Source organism: Tenrec ecaudatus, chromosome 6, assembly GCF_050624435.1.
Source record: "Tenrec ecaudatus isolate mTenEca1 chromosome 6, mTenEca1.hap1, whole genome shotgun sequence".
Classification (NCBI taxonomy): domain Eukaryota; kingdom Metazoa; phylum Chordata; class Mammalia; order Afrosoricida; family Tenrecidae; genus Tenrec; species Tenrec ecaudatus.
This window is the reverse complement of record NC_134535.1, coordinates 36553534-36565962: the sequence shown is the minus strand read 5'-3', so window position 1 is coordinate 36565962 and position 12429 is coordinate 36553534. Positions and strand designations below refer to the sequence as shown.

The window sequence follows — 12429 nt, the reverse complement described above, 5'->3', positions numbered from 1 at the left end:
ACGGCACATATGGAACTGGAAGAAGGCTTATTAACAACATGCAATATTCACAACCTTGTTTACAAAAGTGAAGAGACAGTAAAGCATTTGCTGATGAAGATCAAGGACCAAAGCCTTCAGTATGGATTATGCTTATTTTATAGTCATTTTATTAGGGACTCATACAACTCTTTTCACAATCCGTACATACATCATTTGTGTCCAGCACATTTGTACATTTGTTGCCATCATCATTTGCAAAACACCTGCTTTCTAATTGATCCCTTGGTATCAGCTTCTCATTTTTCCCTTCCCTCCCCACTCTCCCTCCTTCCTAACCTTTGATAATTTATAAATAATTATTATTTTATCATATCGTACACCACCTGACATCTTCCTCACCCAGTTCTCCACTGTCTGTCCTCCAGGGAGGAGGTTACATGTAGACCTTGTCATCTATTTCCCGTTTCTCCCTTACCCTCCTTCCTCCTTCCTGATATCACCACTCTTACCACTGTTCCTGAGGGGCTCATCTGTCCTGGATTCCCCATATTTCCAGTTTCTATCCATGCCAGTATACATCTTCCAGTCCAGCCGGTTATGTAAGGTAGAATTGGGATCATGATAGTTGGGGGCGGGGGGAAGAAGCATTCAAGAACTAGAGGAAAGTTATATGTTTCATCGTTGCTACACTGCACTCTGACTGGTTCATCACGTCCCACAGCCCTTCTGCAAGGGGATGTCCAATTTCCCCCAGATGGGCCCTGGGTCCCCACTCTGCAGTCTCCCTCATTCACAATGCTATGATTTTTTTGGAGGGAGGATTATGATTCACTGAAAGGAAAACCAAAATTCTAACACTGGTCAAGTAGGTAACAATGATAATCGGAGAAGAGATTGAAATTGTTAAGGATTTCATCTTGCTTGGATTCACAATCAATGTTCATAGAAGCAGCAGCCAAGAGATCAAAGGACACATTGCATTGTTAAAGTTCATCAACTACAAGGATGTTACTTTGTAGACTACGCAATGGTATCTTCATGCCTCACATGCATGGCGAGGAGCCCAGTGGCACCGTGGTTATTCTCCAGCTGCTCTGGGGGAGAGATGGTGCCTTCTACTCCAATAAAGAGTGATACTCTTGGAAACCCACCTGAGCAATTCTACCCTGCCCCACAGGGTTGCTGGAGTTGCAATTGTCCTCATGGCAGTCTGAGTTCAGGGTTGTTTGTAGTTGTTGTTGCTGCTGGTGCTGTTTCTCCTTTATTTTCATATGCATGTGAACGATGGACATTCAATAAGGAGCACTAAATTCATTTGACTTATGGTGCTGGCAAAGAATACTGAATGATCAAGAACCAACGTCTCTGTCTTGAAAGAAGTACAGCCAGGATCCCCATAGAGCCAAGGAGGACTAGACTTCCTCCAACACTTGGACATGTCAAGAGAAGTCAGTCCCTGGCCTAGGACATCAATTTGGCAATGCAGTGGGACAATGATGAAGAGGATGGCCTTTGACAGAAGCATTGACACAATGGCCACGTAGCTGGGCTCCAACATAGGGACAATTGTGAATCTGTCACGGGTCAGGGCAGTTTCTCATACTGTTGTCTTTATGGTCGCTATAAGTCAGAGCTGACTTGATGACACCTAGCGACCACCAATAGATAGGGAAAATGGAGAATACGGAGTAAAGGCTGATGTGAAAATGCAAACTGCTGTCGAGGCCATAAAGGCACTGTGGTCAGGGAGAGAGAAGTTCTATTGGAGAAAACAGAGTTAAAATAAGACATAACAAGAAATTAAAGTGGACAGAAATTCTTTTTGATGAATGGATGTATTTTTTAAACTTCACTGTTTCTCTTTATGAAACTACACATCTGTAACCTAAATATTTCTTCGGCCTTTAAACTCCTCACGTCTTCAAACCAGTCTTGTGTAAATATATTTTAACCAATTCAAACCTTCTAAAATCATCGTACACAGTCCCTGAAAAAGAACATCATGCTTGGTAAAAGAGGGGATAGTGAGATGGACGGTGGGATGGATTACGCAATGGTTGCAACAGTGGGCGCAAAGAGAACAAGTTTGGGGCTGGGGCAGAAGCAGGCAGTGTCTTGTCTGTCGCATGCAGAGTGGCTACAAGTTGGAACTGCTCTGATGGCTCCTATCCAGCCACAATCTTCTGAAAGCAACAGTCCAAAAAGTGACCAAAAAGAACAAAAGTGGACTGTCACCACCTCAGTTTTACTTTCCTTAATAACATTTGAAATTATACAAAGGGGCTTCCAAAACTCATGGGAAAAATGTATTATTTGTAATTCCATTTTCCATGAATTTTGATACCACCTAATATCATCCTCTTAGTGTTGAAACAACCCTTTACATGATATTGAATTTACTTTTAATTAATACTTGCTCAGCTATATTTCCATTTTTTGAGTTGGTTGCCTATGAAGGAAGAGCTCATATTTAGCCCTCATAACAACTTCCTGAAATGTTCTTCTCTTTGAAACTTTTTGTGGATAAATTCTGTCCACGGGCATCCACGCTTTCTTCCTACCTGTTTACTTTCAACTTATTTAATTTTACAAAAACCATGTAGATCTTTACCCGTGTGTGGATGAAGAGGTAGATATAGCTATCATGTATTTTTCTTGTATTCCATCAAGTTGATTTTCTAGGCTGTAAATCTTTGTGAAAGAACATCAGTAGATGTATCTATCATGGAATTAGTAGTGGTTTGGAATTGCCAAACTTTTGGTTAATAGCTGGGCACTTAACCATTACAGTATCAAGGCTAATTGTCTATAATATAATCAGTACCCAAAAGTGTATTCTGAGTACATCAATGAGTTTAAACCAACCAACCAGATGTGTATGGCTTTATTTGTCGTGTGTACCTTTCTTTCATGATGCAAACTGATTAAAACACCAAAATTGTGTTTGATGCATGTTGCTTAGTGTAAGGAACAGAACTGTGATACAGACAAAGAAGTCCTAGGCAATACAACACCAACGACAAGCAAAAATCGTGGCAAACCTTAACACGGGCTGATTCCATTTCACTTTTTACTTTTGTTTTATTTCAGTAATTCTGAATGGGAAATCAATTTTAATTATTAGATTAACTGCCTTCTCATAATATTAGAATAAATTTAAGAATGCTATATTCAATTACTGAAGTAGAAAAATGTATTTCATATTTTCATGAATTCGACCAGCCCACTTCAGGACTTTTTATTTTTATACCATATTTATATTACCAGATTTGTTTTTCACTGGTTTTTAATTTGTATCAAATACATAAACGACGTAATGTATTTATGCTTCTTTTGGACACTAGCTGTTTGTGAGCACTGACATCACAATAATGGTTGCACAGTTGTGGTTAGAAGAATGACTTCGTTGTAAGTTTTCTTTTCTTTTTTAAATTGGTTATAATTTTTCCTTGTGGTATAGGTCGATTATACCCATCTCTCTATTTAGAAAACGAAAGGTCATTAAAGATGCAAGAGAGTGTTCAGTGATCCAGAAATGCTACCACATTGTAGTGGATGAAAAGGTTCAGAAGAGTCTAAAGATAATTGGGTATATGTGCTGCATGTGGAGTGAGCTCCAGAGAGGTTAAAGGGTTCGGCCCACTGGAGCAAAGACTTAGGCACAGATAGTTTGGTTTCGATTCAGTAGATTTTCTACCCAAACACTCAATGTATACATTAAGAGTGAATGCACTCAAGTGTGGGCAACTGTTAAAAACAAAACAAACCTAACTCACTGCCGTCGAGTGGATGTATAATCACAGCCTCCCTATCGGCCAGGTGAGAACTGCCCTGTGACTTTCAGAGACTTACTGCTCATGGGCGTAGCAAACCCAGTCCTGCTCCCTTCAGAGTGGCTCGTGGGTTCTAATTGCAGACTTGGGGATCGCAGCCAAGCAAGTAACCAGTATGTCACTAAAGGGAACCAAATCGACTGTGGCCACTACTGAGTGATAAGTTCATGGGGGCACATCAGGCTTTCCTTAATTTTTGTTTCTACTCGAAATACAGTGTTTTAAAATAGGTAGAAATAGTCTAGTGTCTTCCTTAATATGTTGTCATACGTTAAATGTGGAGGTCATAGCTGCTCCTTAAAGAAAGTATAGACCTACAAACTAATTGGCAATTGAAGACACCTCCTCATATTCCTTTAGGCAATAAGTACTAGAATTTCTTCTAGAAAATGAGCACACTATATAGTGTTTTGATTTGATAGTTGACTTTTGTTCTTTTGTTTTTTTGCTTGTTTGTTTTCCTAATGACATTTCAGTATGCTTAAGAAGTTATTATTTGTTTGAATAAAATAAATACAAATTATTCTTACTTTTGGATATTCACTTAGTTCAATTGTTTCATTTTATCTTCAACCTAGTAAAACATAAATCCAACAGACTATAACCACATAAATTAGGAACCTACATTAATTTGTATTTAATTATCTGAACAAGCGAAGGATAAATACAAATATATTAATAGAGAAGATTCATTGAAAAGTAAATTCCAGACTTGGTAGAGGTATAGGTGCTATCATTTTATCACTACAAATGTGATACAACTTCATATGTGCAGTTACACAGAAGTATTACAATGGAGCTACCTCTCATGAAAGAAAAGAGAGTACATTTCTAGAGGAAGAGTTGCTGTTGAAGTATTGGTATTAAATTTGAACAATCCAGCCTCTCTGCAGGAGAAAGGTGAAACTATTTACTCCTATAAAGAGTTTTTTACACTCCTAGGATAATCCTGTATAAGATCACTGTGAGTCATAATCAACTCAATGGCAGTTGGGTGGATATTGGTTTAAATTACAGAAGTCACAAAGCATATTAATGCATTTGATAAAGTTGCTAAAATAATATTAAAAAGAAAGAAAACACGTTCTTAGTATATTTTAAATAGACATTTTAATTTTAAAAAATCATTCTCTCTGAACTATGGCTACTCAATGAGATTCAAGTTAGCAAAATTGTAGAATAAAATATGTGCCCCAACCAAATGCACTTCCAATAGAGTCCTGAGGGCTGATAATAGGGACAGAGTTTACCTGATGTCTTATTTGATGTTTTTCGCACAGGAGTAAGGGATGGGAGACATTCATCAACAACTCTAAGCATTCTGAAGATTTAAACTGCCTTTTTCCCAGAGATGGGCCATTCTCCTGGCTTAAGGCATCTGGAGTTCAGTTGACTATTACTTTAAGGACTTATTTTTTCCTCCAGAGTTTACAAAGTGAATAGAAATATTTTACTGGACCACTCTACTGACTTGCACTTTCCAGACGTCTCCTTCCGAACCACAAATTCCCAGCAGTCTGTACAAATGTGTCATCTGTGAGGAATCATCCATTGCCCACTAAGTACACCTTCCCAAACTCCCAGGATGAGCAAACTCAGATAGTTGATGCAGTCAAACCCAAGAGAGGGCTCCTGAGCTCTTTTAAAAGTAACTTGATAATGATTCATGCACAGACAGACACCAGATCAGATTATTGGTCCTTCACTCTTTTGGAATTTGGCACAAACAAGGTCTCTATTTATTTATTCCTCCACCCATCTGTTCATTCATTCATTCACTCCTTACTCTATTCAGTGAAGTGAGTGAGTGAGTGAGTGAGTGAGTGAGTGAGTGAGTACTGCAGGCAGGAAGGAAGAAAGAAGGGGAAAGGCAAGGAAGGGCAGGATGGAGGGAGGGAGGGAGAGGGAGGAAGAACTTATTAAGTTCACAAAGGATTCGTCTACTCCAGGTACAGAGATATAAACAAGACGATACAGAAATCAAATTCTCTTTTTGTCTTGGGTCTTATTTTCTGGTTGGTGTGGTAGACAATAAGAACATGAACAACTGTCTAAATAAAAGGCTTTCCATTAATGAGATGAAAATTTGATCAAAGGTCTTCTTATAAGGGTTATGAACTCAGTGAAGTTTCTTCTATTTGTGATATATTACATTTTAATATTCCATGAAAGTAAAAGTTCTCCTAGCTTTGTGTGAGGAGAATCACATTAGATTATGCACCAAAGTGTTCAGAAAATAGAAAGTTCTTCAGTTATGTAGGATATGCAAGGCTCAGTCCTTGGATTGCTACTGGAGTTTCAGTCCATATTAACACAGTAATGTCAAGTAGATAAGGTTAAACATGTATCTGTGATCAGTAGATGTGCCTGCTAAATTGTCTCCAAAATACACTCATATCACTCTTGTTAGGGTGTCTTCTCTGAAAGAGGTCACTCAAGACAGTGCCCTCTGAGGGAATCTGCAGGCTAATTTGATTGAAGCAGCTAGTTCAGCAGAGCGATTGTGGTGGTGACTGTCTATAAGGAACGTTAGATTGTTCCATTTGCTTGTTTGTTAGTTTTTCTGGTTTAATAAGGTTTTATGAAATGAATGCTTTTTTGAGATAAATGCTTTTTTTCAGATAAAATATATTTCCTTAGGCTAATCAAATCTTTTCATTACATCTGAGATACAGATATAGAACAAAATTCTTGATCTTTATTCTGGAGCTTAATTTTATTCTTGAGCTTAATTTTAAAAGTCAGGGTGTTCCTGTAGAGTGTCATAAAACAATTGATACACAATTTCTTGCCACTCTATATAACAAAGATTATTGGAGTTAACATATTCCAATTGGTCATTCTTTGTGGGATCTCCATATTGCTAAATATAAATATGCATCTAACATTCCCATCCAAAATTTATTCCAACTTTAATGTTTTTTATGTGTCACGGAGTATAAGAGTCCATCCACATATGTACAATGTGAGGTTGTAAGTTTCCATTTTCCATATTGTATAGAAAGCTACTGAAGCAGACATGACCTGCAAAGGGTGTCTGCCAGGCCAAAGCCATTTGCAAAGACATATCCTTCCCTAAGAAATAATGGGGATGGCAGTCGAATGGCTGATATTGTCATTCGCTGGATTCACTGCAAGACAACAGTATTCTTAAAACAAGAGTTGTCTTTAAGTCCTGTGATCCTTGGAAGTTGTTCAAAAGTCTAATGAAATGAGTCAAAGCAATCATAATTTTATTGCAATTCCTTTTCCTTGCTGAGGTTTTATCCAATGAAACACATTTTCCTGCTTTCCTTAAAGAAGCGGAGTGCTTAAGAGTTTTGCAAAATCTCACAAGGTTTTAAGACAAATAGGAGAACTGTAGAGTGCTAGAACATTGCTTACACTCATCTCTAAAAAATATATTTATAATAACCCAATGAAGAGGATTGGTCCTCTGATTTTTCCATTATTCTCCAATGACAGGATGAGCATTTCATAAGCTGGATCTTGCAAAACATTAGGGAAATGTTTGTCAGTACTATTCCCATTTGTTTGCGTGGTTTTCCACTAGTGCTCACCAAGTCATACTATCCATGCCACACCCAAGACCTGGCTTTGCAATCCCTTCAATTCTCTAGTTGTTAGGTTTGTAACCACCACGAGGGACGTAACAGAATTCCCTAGGACTACAACAATATATTAGTCTCACAATACAATAAAATCTCTTTGCCTGCTGCTTCCCATCTACCTCTACATCTTGTTGATTCATAATATGGCTTCTCTGATTAGGTCATACAAAAATTCTCATCTGTAAGAAAGTCAACATTTGACCTCCTCTCACTTCTTTACGTAGATCGAGAATCACACTCATCAGCCCAAGAATGATTCTGATGAAGGGGCGGTCAGGCAAAAGCCATTCCTCCTACCCTAGACTCTGTACTATTCTGCTGGATTCAAGCCTGCACTGCAGTGACAACACAGAGCTCTTGGACAATGTCAATGATTACAGCGCTGACAGAGGAACTTTAGAGCACATTCAGGATCAGAAATGCTCAGGATACAGCTCTTCGGTAAGGATACCCTCTTTGGAGTCATGTTTATGAGCAAACCTCTTTCTGGTTTTGATCTGGACTTTCTGACCTCTGCCCTGCTCAAGCAATGTTAGAAATATCTCTTAGCGCTGTCCATAAATTCCCAAAGGGCACACTACTCCATCATAAGCCTCTTCACTAAAGGCACTCAATTCTATAGGGCAGCAAAACTCAGTTCTATAGGGCAGCAAAATCACCCCAATTAAGAGCCTTGGAGGTATCATTTCTTCATCAGTCAGTCTCCCGCCCAAAGACACTCAGCTATTCCTGCTTCATGGGTTGGGAAATCCATCGCTCTGGCCCTGCTCTGGCTCTTGGTTTAGTCACTGCTGCTCCTGTGCTGCCCCTCTGTTGTCACAGCTTTCTGTCTCCTGAATTCAGCACACAGAGATCGTTGGGTCCGAAGGACAAGTGTGACTCCCAGCTCTTCTCTGATGATTGGAGCAAGATCCACTGTTTTTCTCCTGAGTGGTTCATTTTATACCCAGTAGAATTGCAAAGTTGCCTAATCTTCTCATTAGAGTTACCTTTTTATAACCACAATTAACTTTGTTGTCATTTACAGTAGAATCATGTAGTTCTTATCATCTTCCCTACCTTCTTTTTCTTAGCCTCCTTAGGAAAAACACCCAAAGTACATGGTCTGGACCAGTCAGTTGTTTGGTGGCAATTACACAGAGCCAAACTCGAAGAGCCATATCCCACCATATTCTCCTTCCTCTTCACTCTTCTAATAATTCTAATTCAGTTGGTGAGATCGCATGTCTATACCAGTTTGATAAAACCAATGTTGAATTCTTTGTTGAGGTTGGAGAACCAGTTGTTAAAATGGCACTTGTAATCAGAGTTCTAAAGAGGGTGGGTGGGCAGCCATCCAATGTGGAAATTACAAACTTACATTTCTTACACTTTTTTAAAGCTCAGCTGCTTAACAGCTTATTCTAAGTGCCTGTAGTAATGTTCTTTCCATCCATAGGTATAAAAAATGAGATAAGACTATAGTGGTAATATTAATTTATTCATTTCATAAAAATCATTATACTTCTGATGAATTACTGCATTTTCCCCTGTGTTTGCAACTTCAGTAAACAAACATATACATAAGGAGAAAAAGTGTCAAACAACCAGAGGGGGGTGAGCTGCCATTTATTTCAGGTTGGTGTTATGTACCAAATTCCCATGAGATAGTATGAGAGAATTAGACAGTTCCTAAAAATTTTCAAAGAGCTAAAAATGTTATCAGAACAATTGTTGTAAGATCAGCAGAAACTGAAAGAGTTTTTTTCAAAGATGACCAAAATATGTTCAGAGGAATGAAGGTGACTAATTGTTTCTAATACATCAAACCCAATGCCCATTGTCTAATTGACCTATGTTTAAAGGAATGGCACACTACTCCTACAGTGAGAAGATGGTTAGGGAAAAATCACACAGCCAATGATTCTCAGTATAAGAGAAGAATATTACAAATAAGAAACAATATGAAAATATCTTAAATAACAGCTTTATTGGTTTTGTTGGATCCTAGTTAATATATTTTCATTAATAATTTTAAAATATTTCTATAATCCAGATGTGTAACTTTTATTAATTGTATTTATTTATTAAATGTATGAAATAATAGACTACACTTGATATATCATTTTAATATTTGAATGATCATTAAAGCAGCAAACTGGTTGTAACATTATTTGATTCTCATAATTTTGACCTTGTTCTATTGACTCTTATTGAATTTCTTTATTTTTGTACTACATATATATATATATTCACCTTTAATCATTTTATTGGGAGCTCTTACAAATATCATCATGTTCCATATTTCAATCACATCAATCAGTGTTGTACAATTGCTACCACAATCAATTTCAAAATATTTCCCTTTTCTTCAACTCTGTGATTTAAGTTCCCCTTTAGCCCCTTTCAACCCCACCCTACCACCCAGAACACTTTTTTCTCCCCCATAATAGTTTTTATTTTTTGACATATCTTACACAATGCAATATATCCATTCACTTATATCTCTGTTGTTTAATCCCATTGAATGTGGGAATACAGTGATCAGTGCTATCTGCTTCTTATTCCCTCTCCCTACCTCCTCCCCATACCCTCGGGAACCATTACTCCTGTTCTTCCTGAAGGGTTATCTATCTTTGCTTTCTTGCCCCAAACGATCTTAAATATGCAAGTGAACATGCACAAATCTAACATGATTAATGAGGTAAAACAAATAAAGACCATAATAGTAACGATAATAGTAAAGGGAAGAAATATTAAGGAACTAGAGGATAGTTATGTGGTTCATCAGTGTTATACTGCATCCTGGACTTAGCATCCTTTCTGTGTGGCTCTGTCCAATTATGTCACAGGTGGGTTTTGGGTCTCCATGCCCCTTCACATCAATTTCATTGCTTGTTTTTGAACTCTGATACCGATCCCATAGACACCTCGTGATCACACAAGCTGGTGTCCTTCTTCCATGTGGACTTGTTGCTTTTCTACTTGATGGCCACTTGTTTAACTACAAGCCTTTGAGACCCCAGACACTGTATCTTTTAATAGCTGGGCACCATCAGCATTTTTCACCACATTTGCTTATGCACACATTTTGTCTTTAGTGAGAATATCATGTAGGTGATATGTGAAAGACAATGCCACATTATTAGAACAAACCATTCTTATACTGAGCTAAGATTTATTTTTACATGTATTGATTCAAGACAATACTTTAAATTCACTTCATCTAAGAAATTTTCCCAGACTGTCATTTTACTAATGAATTATATGTTTACAATCTTTCAGTAATTTCTCTACTCGTGTTCTTCCATATTATCTGACACTTTTTATTTCAATCAATTCTCTATCTCATAATGAAGGCATGTTTGATTCTACTCCTCATATTTCTCCTTATCAAATCTACTGCGAGAGAGACAAAGACAATATGTAAACAAGTCATAGGGAAATAGCAATGCTACCTGTCTTTATACTTTGGACATTTTTATTCCAACTGTGCATTCACATCCTTCCAGATGTTTTTCAAATTATGACATGCCACATCTCTATGTTGTATTTTAAAAATTATTATCAAACTAACTTTTTGGCTAAGGAATATCTAGATTGAGGGAAAGTTCACACACCTAAAATACATGGGCTATTTGTTTAAAAATATAAAATATGGTAGTAAGACAGACAAATAATTGACAAAAATGTGATAATTGGCATAACAGAGGCAGATAAGCCAGGCACCTTGAGTTAAGAGATGCAGACTAAAAATATGCATTTCATATTTAAGTTGAAACATACACACATGCAATAACTGGTAGGATAAACTTTGAGTCTAAGAATAGATATAGCCTGTTTTGAGGAAATTGAAAGTACACTGAAAACTAGATTTTAGGAACAATGTGAGAGATAGTTCAGAAGGTTTTGTTTGACATACTAAGGATGAGAATGTTAGGCTATTCAGTGGGAAGTAATTTTGAATTGGTTAGAAAATGGATCAGCACTGACAACTTCCAGGGTCTACTTTATCCTTGAAGTAGTGACGTTCAAGGTGGCAAGCTAGAAGTTCAAAATTCAATAGTTTTACTTTAAAAGAGGCCATTATAAAGCTGTAAGATGAGAGATACGCTAAAGCTGTAATATGGGAGAAGGTACTAAAAACATTACCAAGAAAATGTCAATACGTGATTCTGTGACTTTTTCCCGGTTTCGTGCCCTAGGGGAAAGAAGCTGAGACTTAAAAGATTGCACTTTTGTTCCTTGGTCCACATTCCACAGGGAGAAGGTGCACACCCGGCAGCAAAGGATCTCTGCCACACCACAAAGACGGGAGCTGTCTGCAACCGTGTCGGCCAAAGGGAAATTGGTTGGGTGGATGGGGAAAATAAGTGGCCATTGGAACTGTTTCCTCAGAGTGAACTATGACCTTTGGGAATTTACCTATCATTCCAACTAAAAATGCAATTCAGGTTGCACATACCATGGCTCATTGCTTTACAGAGGAAAGTTCTGTTCCATGTTCACAAGGATTCTGCTTGACTTTCCTACTGTTTCTGTTTGAGAAGAGTTTAGATGTAATTTAGTTTTGGGAAGCCTCCATTCTGAATTCTTTCTTCCAGTAACTTGCTGTGTGGCCATAGGGAGATCTTAAACTCTGGGATATTTTCTGAACTGAAATGTATCTTTATGTTCTGCTTAGCTCTAATTTATTACATCTTTTACAATAATAGTATGTAGCAATTTCACTGGGAAAATTGAGTGATCCCAAATGCCTTTATCATCTCTATTGAGTTCTTATTATTTTATAACCTTGACTTCATTCAACATAAACAACTTTACATGATTAGATGCCCCATATTTATCTTCAATTTGATTGTGTTTTTTCGGTTGCCTCATTAATATGCATATGGGTGTGCATTGAAAAACTTAACTCACGCTCAGCACACAGTAGTTCACGGCATCACAATAGGAAGTTCTGCTCAACATTCATCAACAGACTATTCAACATTCACTGAAAATCTTTTGGAACCATTTTTAAT

At 37.5% G+C, this 12429-nt stretch overlaps 1 long non-coding RNA gene across 1 annotated transcript in view; it reads left to right on the top strand.

The window, feature by feature from the left end:
• The window catches only part of LOC142449886 (uncharacterized), a 49680-nt gene extending 40327 nt beyond the window's left edge, over positions 1–9353 (top strand). Inside the window, exons 2-3 of the long non-coding RNA XR_012784892.1 lie at positions 7651–7867; positions 8500–9353. This is a non-coding gene — a long non-coding RNA (uncharacterized LOC142449886). The remainder of the gene's footprint in view (positions 1–7650; positions 7868–8499) is intronic.
• The last annotated feature ends 3076 nt before the right edge of the window (positions 9354–12429 follow it).